The 12,172-nt window shown below is 43.6% G+C and overlaps 1 pseudogene; it reads left to right on the forward strand.

The window, feature by feature from the left end:
- Window positions 1-1,003: 1,003 nt before the first annotated feature.
- The window catches only part of LOC141094357 (uncharacterized), a 93,359-nt pseudogene continuing 82,190 nt past the window's right edge, over window positions 1,004-12,172 (forward strand).

Below are 12,172 nucleotides of genomic sequence, written 5' to 3' on the forward strand. Positions count from 1 at the left end.
AACTTAGCTTTTAGTAGACAGGAACTAAACTGGATGCCAGAGCTCAGAGCAGAAAGGATCACCAGCGACCCTGCAGGGCGTCGGCTGCCTTATATCCACTCAGAAATTCCGGATGTCCAATCACACTCCACCTGCTCAGATGACAGGTTCTTCCCATCCAGATCAATTTCACTACCTCCTTTCACCAGCAGAGGGCGTTCATCAGACATCAGAGGTGAAGGAGAAAATGAACTCATAAGTGTTCCTGGTAGCTATAACATCAATCAGGCGGGTCTCTGAGCTGACAGCATTATCTTGCTGAGCCCCGTTTCTGACCTTTCACAAAGACAAGGTGGTTCTTAGACCAGCTCCTCCTTTTTTGCCAAAAGTCGTTTCCTCGTTTCACATTAATGAGGATATTGTCTTGCCCTCTTTTTGCCCAGCACTGGTACACCGTGTGGAAAAGGACCTGCATACGTTAGACCTGGTGAGAGCACTCAGGAGGTACGTGTCACGGACGGCACCCTTTTGTCAGTCAGACGCGCTGTTCATGCTCCCTGAAGGTCGCAGGAAGGTACTCGCTGCCTCAAAATCGACCATAGCCAGATGGATTAGTTTGGCTATTCAGGAGTCCTACCGCATCAGAGGCGCGCCGATTCCAGCAGGGATCAGAGCGCACTCTACTCGGGCAGTGGGCGCCTCGGCACCAGGCTTCGACGGAACAGGTTTGCAAGGCAGCAACCTGGTCCAGCCTGCACACGTTTACTAAACATTACAATATCCATACTCTGGCTTCAGCAGATGCGAGCCTGGGTAGGATTCTCCAAGCTGCGGTGGTGCACCTTTAGACAGGAGGTGCATGTAGCTTGGATCGGTGAGTCAACTTCCCACCCAGGGACTGCTTTAGGATGTCCCACAGTACCTGTGTCCCCCAATGAGGCAAAGGAGAAACATGGATTTTTGTGATAACTCACCGTAAAATCCTTTTCTCCGAGACGCTCATTGGAGGACACAGCACCCACCCTGTAAGCCAAGTTGGCTTCTGTTTATTTAATTAATATGCTCTTTGTATGAGATTAGGGTGGTTATTTTCTAGACATGTTGTTACCTGCATTAAGGTTGATGTCTGATTTTTGTTTGATCTCCTACTGGTTTTGCACCAAACTGGTTTCCGACAGCAATTGGGGTGAGGGTGTATACGGCGGAGGAGGAGCTAACCTCTTTTTTTCACTTAGTGTCAGCCTCCAGGCGGCATTAGCATACATCCACAGTACCTGTGTCCCCAATGAGAGTCTCTGAGAAAAGGATTTTACGGTGAGTTATCACAAAAATCCATGTTTCACAACCCTGGGCCCAGACCTGTAAGTCACCTGTCACTAATTTAATAATCAGTATTTATTGACTGATATAGTGTGGCTAGACCACAGAATTAGCACAAAAGATTAATATGTTGAAATGTGGACTGGTGCCTGCATCAGAGTATTATCCCAAACGATTTTGATTAGTAAATGTGACCTCTGGAGTCCTGACCGCAATACAGTATTAGCCCAAATGATTTTGAGTAGGAAATGTGAACTACTGCATGCACAACACTATTAGCACAAACTAGTTTGATGCTGGAAGGTTGATTTACACAGGACAGGATTCTATCTGTTTGACAAGTTAACTTGCAGCAGCAGGAACGACCTCTCTGTGCTGTTACACTTAGAAAATAGCGCCAGTAAAGCATGTCCGCTTTTTATATGGAGAGGGACATGTGACTTCATCAATGACAGAAGCCCTTGTGTCATGACGTTGTTGATGGTTTCTGCACCTTGATTGGCTGCCAGAATACACACATTAATTTCATTAAAAAAACATACAGACTGCCGGTACTCTGACCTCTCCCCATTCATCAACCCCTTCCCCCTCATCAAACACGAACCCCCCCATCCTAGCCAAAGTCCTAATGTCAGGACTCGTCTGTCAGGTGACAAGGAGCTCCTTCCCTGCCCCTAACACTAGGGGGTGCCCTAGCTCGCCCTATTTTCCGGGATATTTCTGAAGGTGAAGATGCCGGGGCAGCCACCCTTGCCTTATCTCCTGAGTTAGCCCTCCGTCTGTTCTCTTCCCCACCCAGGGAAAAGGAGCGCTACTGTGCACCTCAGTACACCAAACCGACAAACAAGGCTATACAAACAAGGGTAAACAAAAACACCATGCATGCAAATATTCACCCACATTTAACAGAGGACTGCATCGGGAAGTGGAGGTTGGGAAAAAAAAAACAAAGAGGAGGGAAGGGAATTACTACACTTAAAAAACCACAACAGTCATAGAGAACTCCTCCAAAACTCCTCATGAGAACACCTCTCCTCCTAAGCCATGAAACAAATGCTAGCTCTGACATGGGTTTAAATCAGGGCCCAGATTATATAGGGGATGGGAATGGCTAACCGACCACAGCTGAGAGCTCAGAGTTTCCAACATGGTCGATTAACCCCTGTTCTGCCAAAAGAAATAGACACCGCAATCGGACACTGCGGTTTTCTAGCTACTCTCTGTTGCAGTAACCCCTTGACACTGAACAAAAGCATTATTGGAAATGTGCTTGAACTTTGCTTGGGAACACTAATCTGAATGTGCTACGTTTGTGCCGAATTTGAGATTGGCGAATGTTTTCTGACAAGTTCACACATCTCTACTCCCCGTATAATAAACTGCACATTGATGCCTTCCTGGACAATCTCTTTTTTTTTTTTTTTTTTTTTCTCTTTTTTTTTAATGGACTCATAGCAGAATGAGTTCTGTGACCTCACTATAAGCACCATTTTTTTGGCGTCTTATCTGCTGTTTTCAATTGACTTCTTGTAACTCTTTTGCAGCTTTAGAAATCTGAAGGGGTTAATAGAAGGTTTACAACATAAAACTATGAACAGTGAGTTGTTTTTCACTTTTGTGCATTATGTTCCAACTTTTGCACTTATTCGGATTGGTTACAGGACATGTCCACCTGACATGACACGGCGTGCACATGTCCTTACACTATACCAGCATCACTGCTCCTGTATCTTGTTTTCCCATGGTATTCTGTATGAATCTTCATCAGCTGATCTTCCTTCCATTTAGGATCCTGGCAGATACAATCGGTATAATTATCTTCTAGAAGATTTACTATAAACTTTAACGAATGGCTACGGACAAGATGGTGGAGAAGATATTACACCTCACCCTAGAGATCCTCTTCCGGCTTACTGGAGAGGTGAGAGATTCTGATGACGTCACATTACATCATTCTTATCTATGGGAATAACAGATGGACAGAACTGGAGAGGTGAGGACTCTGGAAATGTCTGTAGTGAGATTTATTAATGTGTCTCTCCATAACCAGGATTACACAGTAGTGAAGAAGACCTCTAGTGAGCGCTGTCAGGACCCTGTTTCTGAGGGATGGGGAAGACCCCTGAGTCCAATCACGGGGCCTACACCTCACCCCCTGATACATGAGGACATCAATCACCAGAAGATCCTTGAACTCGCCTATAAGATGATTGAGCTGCTGACTGGAGAGGTGACACTGCTGGGAATGCTGGGACGTTATACAGTAACACTATGAAGGGATCCGGGGGATGACGGTATCATTGTATGTGTCAGGTTCCTATAAGGTGTCAGGATGTCGCCATCTATTTCTCCATGGAGGAGTGGGAGTATTTAGAAGGACACAAAGATATGTACAAGGACGTCATGATGGAGGTTCCCCAGCCCCTCACATCACCAGGTAATAGACAGGGCTAAATACACACGGCCTATAATTATCTGTATGTAAAGAATGAATTCAGCCCCTGTATGTGTTTCCTCCAGCTCTATCCAGTAACAGGACAACACCAGAGAGATGTCCCCATCCTCTTCTTCCACAGGACTGTAACCAAGAAGATCCCAGTGTTCCTCAGGATCATCAGGTAGATGGAGAGAAGGGGTCATGAGATCTCCCCTATGATGTGTAGGCGGCTGTGTAGGTCTTGTGCTCAGTCTTGTTTTATCCACCAGTATTATATGTTTTATACTTGTGTAATGAGAGCGGTGGAGATGGCAGGATTCGAGCTGATCATAGATGGGACTTCTCCATCTGTCGGTGACTTTTACAATATTTGTTTCAGGGTGAAGATCTGACCCATATTAATACTACAGAGACATATGTGAGGGGAGATGAGCGGTGTAAAGAGGAGATTCCTACAGGTGACTACCCAGGTGAGTAGTGACCACTAAATGCAGAGAAGTCACAGATTCTACTGTAATTACACAGGTGGGCAAAATTGTTGGTTCCCCTCGTTTAAAGAAAGAAAAACCCACAATGGTCACAGAAATAACTTGAATCTGACAAAAGTAATAATAAATAAAAAAATCTATGAAAGTGAACAAATGAAAGTCAGACCTTGCTTTTTAAAAAAAATAAAACTCATGAAATAGGCTTGGACAGAAATGATGGTACCCCTGAAAGTAATGTAACAAAACGGACATGTTAAATCAAGGTGTGTCCACTAATTAGCATCACAGGTGTCTACAATCTTGGAATCAGTGAGTGGCCTGTATAGAGGCTACAGATACTCACTGTGCTGTTTAGTGACATGGTGAGTATCACACTCCACATGGACCAGAGGAAGCAAAGGAAAGAGTTGTCTCAGGAGATTAGAAAATTATAGACAAACGGTAAAGGATAGAAGACCATCTCCAAGCAGCTTGATGTTCCTGTGACTACAGCTGCACATATTATTCAGAAATTTAGGATCCATGGGACTGTAGCCAACCTCCCCGGATGTGGCCGCAGGAGGAAAATTGATGACAAATCAAAGAGACGATTAATACAAATGGTAACAAAAGATCCCAGAAAAACTTCTAAAAAGATTAAAGGTGAACTTCAAGCTCAAGGAACATCAGTGTCAGATCGCACCATCCGTCATTGTATGTAAAGTGGACTTCATGGGAGATGACCAAGGAGGACACCATTGTTGGAAAAAAAAAAAAAATCAGAAAAAAAAGCCAGACTGGACTTTGCCAAACTACATGTTGACAAGCCACAAAGCTTCTGGGAGAATTTCCTATGGACAGATGAGACAAAAATGGAACTTTTTTGGCAAGGCACATCAGACATAAAAATGAAGCATATCAAGAAAAGAATGCTGTCCCTACTGTGAAACATGGAGGAGGCTCTGTTGTGTTCTGGGGCTTCTTTGCTGCATCTGGCACAGGGTTTCTTGAATCTGTGCAGGGTACAATGAAATCTCAAGCCTATCAAGGAATTCTAGAAAGAAATGTGCTGCCCAGGGTCAGAAAGCTTGTTCTCAGTTGCAGGTCATGGGTCTTGCAACAGGATAATGACCCAAAACACACAGCTAAAACACCCAAGAATGGCTAAGAGGAAAACATTGGATTATTCTGAAGTGGCCTTCTATGAGCCCTAACCTAAATCTTATTGAGCATCTTTGGAAAGAGCTGAAACATGCCATCTGGAAAAGGCAACCTTCAAACACGAGACAACTGGAGCAGTTTGCTCCTGAGGAGTGGGACAAAATACCTGTCGAGAAAAGCAGAAGTCTCATTGACAGTTACAGGAATCATTTGATTGCAGTGATTGCCTCAGAAGGTTGTGCAATAAATTATTAAGGGTTCCATCATTTCTATCCAGGCCTATTTCATGAGTTTTATTTTACTAAATTCTTGTGGACGCCTGGTTGAAAAGCAATGTCTGACTTTCATTTGTTCATTTTCATAGATTTTTGATTTATTACTTTTGTCAGATTCGAGTTATTTCTGTGACCATTGTGGCTTTTTTCTGTCATTAAATGAGGGGTGCCAACAATTTTGACCACGTGTGTGTATATGTTGAATTTCTAGCGGCCGTACCGGTCCTGGATGGATAGTCGAGACGTCAAACTGTTTTGAGGTCAACAAGAAATATGTAGGCAGATCAGGAAAGGATTTAGAAGTAGGGTCCGGTAATAATCTACTCAAAACTGGGTAACAACTTAGCTCTGGTAATAACAGATTCTCTAATATGATTCTTACACAATGAACTAAGTGACCCTGTGAATTTAGTGCAGCATCTCCACCAGCGCAGCCATAGACTATATTGGGAAGGCTGGTTAGAAAAGTGACAGTGCAGGATCATGCCAGTACAAGACCATTACAGAGCAGTCATGGTGAGACGTGACATGGCAGCATATGAAGTTCTTCTATGTACAAAGGTGTTTCTCTATACCTTCTGTACACAACTGATTATTGATACCCTACTTTACGTGATGTGTTTGTTGGATGAGATCACTTGGGAAGAATAAACATATTGATGCAGAAATTAGCAAACTTTTTTGAAATGACCATACTGCTAAGAATAAAGATCATTTTCTCTCCACTGCATTTGGCTGCGTGCGGGCACCAGGCAGCATAATAACACTGTTAACCTGCATACTGACCGCATATCTGCAGGTTAATAACGTTATTTCTGGTGACAGGTTCCCTTTAATCCCTTCGCAACATGCGCCATACTCCGAGGTTGAGCCCACATCTTTTCCGGCACATGTCAGCTGCTTTGAACAGAATTGCGATCCACCTGCAGCTCTTAACCTGTTAAATGCCTCTTCCAGACTCTGACAGGGGCATTTAACACACGCTTTCTGCCATCGTTGACCCCCGCAGGTCACCAATGGGTTGGCATGACAACCAGTGGTCTCCAGGAGACCTCTATGGTTGTCACTGCCGGCTTGTTGTGAGCGCCGCCCAGTGGTCTGCGCTCATAGCAAGTGAGGTTTTCTGCTACATACAGGCGATCTGATCATCGCCTGTATGTAGGAGAGCCGATTGGGTTATGTCAGCTTCTAGTCTCCCATGGAGACTATGGAAGCATGCCAAAAGTAAAAAAAAAAAAAATCTTTTATATATATATCTCCCTTTAGCCCCATTCAAAATAAAACAATAAAAAAAATCAAGCATACATATATTTGCCGTTCAGAATCGCCCGATCGATCAATAAAAAAAAAAAGATTAACCTGATCGCTGAACGGCAGAGCGAGAAAAAGTCAAAATGCCAGATTTACGGTTTTTTTGGTCGACATGCATTAAAATGCAGTAAAGGGCGATCAAAAGATCATATCTGCACCAAAATGGTATCATTAAAAACGTCAGCTCGGCACGCAAAAAATAAGCCCTCACCCAACCCGAGATAACGAAAAATAGAGATGCAACGGGTATCAGAAAATGGTGCAATTTCTTTTTTTTTTTTAACAAACTTTGGATTTTTTTTCACTACTTAAATAAAAAAGAACCTAGAAATATTTGGTGTGTATGAACTCATAATGACCTGGAGAATCATAATGGCAGCTCAGTTTTATCTTTTAGTAAACATGGTAAAAAAAAAATCCCCCCCAAAAATTGTGGAATTGTACTTTTTTTGCAATTTCACCACACTTTTTATTCCCATTTTTGAGTACACGATATGGTAAAACCAATGGGGTCATTGAAACGTGCAACTCGTCCTGCAAGAAAACAAGCCCTGTTAACGGAAAAATAAAAAGTTATGGCTCTGGGAAGAAGGAGAGCGAAAATTAAAACGCAAAAACGAAAAAGGGCAAGGTCTTGAAGGGGTTAACGTAGCACAAAAATGTACCAATAAAATTGCTCACAGTTTGGGCGTAGAACTGGTTCAATAGCTAGTCCTGGTATATGCTCCCCCATCCTATTATATGCTCCCCCCATCCTGCATGCGCTGCTGTTGTTCTATACAAACATAAATACAAACAAAAAAATAAACCTTTCCCCTGCTACGCACTGTCTGTGTTAAATAGTCAAATAAAATGGCGCCGGAGTCAGCGCATGGTCATACCATGCTATCCGGCACCATTTTGTTTAAAGGGAATCTGTCACCCCATTTTTGCCCTATAAGATGCGGCCACCGCCATCAGGGGCTTATCTAAAGCATTCTGTAATGCTGTAGATAAGCCCCTGATGAAACCTGAAAGATAAGAAAAACTAATTAGATTATACTCACCAGGTGTTGGGTGCGGTGGATGACGCGTTCCGGTCCGGCACCTCCCATCTTCATACGATGACGTCCTCCTTCTTACTTCTTCCGCAGCTCCTGCGCAGGCATACTTTATCTGCCCTGTTGAGGTCAGAGTAAAGTACTGCAGTGCGCAGGCTCTGGGAAAGGTCAGAGAGATCCTGCGCACTGCAGTACTTTACTCTGCCCTCAACAGGGCAGATAAAGTATGCCTGCGCAGGAGCCAAGGGAGAAGCAAGGAGGACGTCATCATCATATGAAGATGGGAGGCGCCGGACAGAACGGCGACACCCATCGGACCGGACCAAACACCGGGGTGAGTATAATCTAACTTGTTTTTCTTATTACATCGGGGGCTTGTTTACAGCATTACAGAATGCTGTAGATAAGCCCCTGATGGCTGTGGCCTCAGCTTATAGGCCAAAAATGGGGCGACAGATTCCCTTTAAGACACTGGGTACGTATTTGTCTTCAATAAAATAGCGCCTGAGATCGCGCCTTGTACAGGGGCTGACTTCAGCCCAACACTCCTCTTCCAGCCTTGCCGAAGCTCGTGGCAAGTCCTCACATATTTGGTCAGCGCCTACGCATACCGCAATCTCCAGCTCCACACTCCTACTCCATCCTCGTCACCTCTATTAACACTGGATGCATCCTTCTGACTCTGGCCACGCTGCGCAGGCGCAGTCTATACCAGCTTTAGACAGAAGGACGCATTCAATGCTACATTATAGATACCGTCATGGCTGAAAGCAAATTTTGGCAAAGTGCCAGCAATGATGTCTGGCCTGGAGATATGTGTCTGTGTTTCATACATGTGGCAACCATGTGCCGCATCAGTATCACATACCGACGCCAGGGAATTAGCTGTACTGTTTGCGCTTATCCTTGATACCTGGTGTTGAAGACAGCGCCCATCATTGTCCTCTGCTCAGAGCCCACTGTCTACATAGAGTAAAATTAAGACTACAATAAAAAATCACATTATAGTCACATTAAGGGCTCATACTCATCTGCGAGGAAAATGGACGAGTGCAATCCGATAAAAAATCAGACCACACTCTGATCAGTGTTATTCTATGAGCATGCTGCAACTGTCCTTGTATCTCGGACGAGACTCGTCAATGGGTGCGAGAAAAAAATCGCACGGCACTCAGACTATGCGAGTGCCGTACGATTATTTTATTTTTTTACACACCAATGTCCTTTGAAAAGAAGGTCATTCATCTGCCGCATACAGTAAAATCACAGCGTGACCCAACGGAATAGAATAGATAGATATAAAGATGTCGGTCACATATAGAATTAGTACAGTGTGTACAGCTTGCTCTACATGTATTTTATTACTTACTAATTTATTTACTGAAAAAACTGGCATGGGGTCCACCGACAATTTATTAACCAGCAGAGGGAGAGCGGACAGCTGGGGGCAGATGTTTATAGCCTGGGAAAGGGGTAATACACATGAAACTTCCCAGGATATTAATGTCAGTTCACAGCTGTATACTTGGCCTTTACTGGTTATTAAAATTGGAGTCCCCTCAAAAATGACTTAAAGTCCCCCAATAATTAATAACCAGCAAAGACTTAGCAGACAGCTGCGAGCTAATATTAATAGCCTACAAAGGAACCATGGACATTGACCCCATTCCAGACTAAAAACATCAGCTCTCAGCTGTAAGAGAATGGGCGGCCATGATTGTCTCTAGCAGCCATTTTGTTGAAAGTTAGAGAAGATTCAACTTTTGATAAAATGTACTAAATGAGGATGGAAAATGAGATCATGTCTCCTAGCAACCTCAGCCAATGTGCGTAGAGGAAGATTGGATCAATCAATAGGGTCACAGGTCACCAAATATATGGTCAGTATGCTTATACGTGATAGTGTGGTAGCGAAGTGTAGAGTAGTTAAAATGTCAGGATGTAAGAATTTAGGGATCTAGACTGGAGACAATGATAAGATTTTAAGACAGTAGCCATAGATACCAATGACTTATGGGTTTTAGTGTTGCTTGGAGAAATGTTAATTAATATCTTCGTATTATGTCATTATATTCTCTGTTCTAAACCACGTTTCTGTAGATTACATGAAAACTCCTTAGAATTATAATGTTAACGCCCTCTGCGGCAAAATGCAGCTTTCTTTGTTCTGATAATGTATAAGAAGCTCCTGTTACTGTCGATCGGGGCCATTCCATCGCAATCATGCCACTGTGCCTCACCATGGCCAGGGCACAGAGCCTTATCATCGCCAGACTTCCTAGCGAATCTCTGCCTGTCTGTATTCCTGTTTTTGCCCGCATATTCCAACTCCTCTGTTATTCTGTATCTGTTTTGCCGTGTATCTCCGAATAAACCTTCAACCTCAGCTTGATAATAGATCGTCTGTGGAACTTCTTCCCGACTCTTCCAGCTCTCAATAGAACTTTTTCTTACATCAGCCGCCCCAGAAATGGAGCATATATAAGATGCACCAATTCTGGCACTTGCCCTCGCTCTTCCCACTTGCCCTGGTGCTGTGGCAAGTGGGGTGATGGGAGGATTGATGGCACCTTTGTATTGTCAGGTGACATCAAGCCCAGAGATTAGTAATGGAGAGGCGTCAATAAGACTACCCCATTAATAACCCCCTAGTCAAATTGAATAAAAAAACACATACCAAGAATAAAGTCTTTAATTGAAAGAATGCCACTGACTCCTTTTAATGAATCTAAATTAAACCATACTCCCATCATCACCCAGTCCACTGAAGGCAGTGTCTCTTGCAGCAGAATTAAGATAATAAACAATATTCCTCACCTGTCCGCCGAGAAGATAATAATCCATTTGTCCCATGACTGGTCTAGCTGTGCTACATCTACATGGCAGGCTGCCATCCAGCAGAGACACTGAGCTGTGTGTGCTTTCTCAGCTTAGTGTCTCGTGGTGAACTCTCTTCACCTCACTGATGTCACCTCGAGCCTGAGAACTTTGTCACGCTTGCTGTGACATCAGTGAGGCGAAAGGAGTTCATTGAGAGACACTGAGCTGAGCAAGCACGTGCAGCTCATTTTCTCTGCTGGATGGCATGCTGTACAGTTGCATCATGCAACAATGCAGTCTGGATGTAGTAGAGCAAGATGCAACGTGGGACAAATGGATTATTATCTTCTTAGCGGACAGGTGAGGAATATGGTTGTTTATTATTTTAATTCTGTTACAGGGGACATTGGCTTCAGCGGACTGGGCGATGAGGTGAGTATGGTTTAATTTAGGTTTGTTAAAGGAGTCTGTGTCATTCTTTCAATTAAAGGACTTAATTTTCGGTGTGTTTTTACAAATAAAAAGGAATTTTTTTTATATAGAATTTGACTATAGGGTTAGTAATGGGGACATCTTATACACAGCTCTTCATTACTAACCTCTGGGCTTGATGTCATCTGACAATACAAAGGTGTCATGAACCCCCATAACAATCAACCCACTTGCCTCCGTACCAGGGCAAGTGAGAAGAGCGAGATTAAGTGCCAGATTTGGTGCATCCTGTGGATGAGTATTTTCTGGGGTGGCTGAGAACTGATGTTTTTAGTCTAGGATGGGGACAATATACATGGCCCCTTCTCAGGCTAGTAATATCCGCTCACAGCTGTCTGCCTAGCCTTTGCTGGTTATTAATTACAGGGCGACCCTACCTCATTTTTTGGGGTGGTCCCCATTATAATAACCAGTAAAGGTTAAGTATTCAACTGAGAGCTGATATTAATAGCCTGGGAAGCTCCATCGGCATTACCCCCCCTTTCCAGGCTATAAACATCAGCCCACAGCCATTTGCTTTACCTCTGCTGGTTATGAAAACTAAACCCATGCAATTAGTACACACTGTACTAATTATATGTGTGACTGACCTCTTTATATCTATCTGCACTTCAATGCACTCAAACAAGCAACACTTGCATTCAAATCCGCTCTCACCTCTGCTAAACAGGCCTACATTACATCCCTTGTATCTTTCTTATCCGACAAGCCTAAACAGTTGTTCAATACTTTTAACTCCCTCCTCCGCCCACCACTGCCCCCTCCAACTTCCCTAATATTTGCTGAGGACTTCGCCATGCAGTTCAAAAACAAGATAGACCAAACACTGCAAGTCTTTATTATTCAACCACCACAACCCCTTTGTATACC

Source organism: Dendrobates tinctorius, unplaced genomic scaffold, assembly GCF_039654945.1.
Source record: "Dendrobates tinctorius isolate UK_male_01 unplaced genomic scaffold, ASM3965494v1 ptg000063l, whole genome shotgun sequence".
Classification (NCBI taxonomy): Eukaryota; Metazoa; Chordata; class Amphibia; order Anura; family Dendrobatidae; genus Dendrobates; species Dendrobates tinctorius.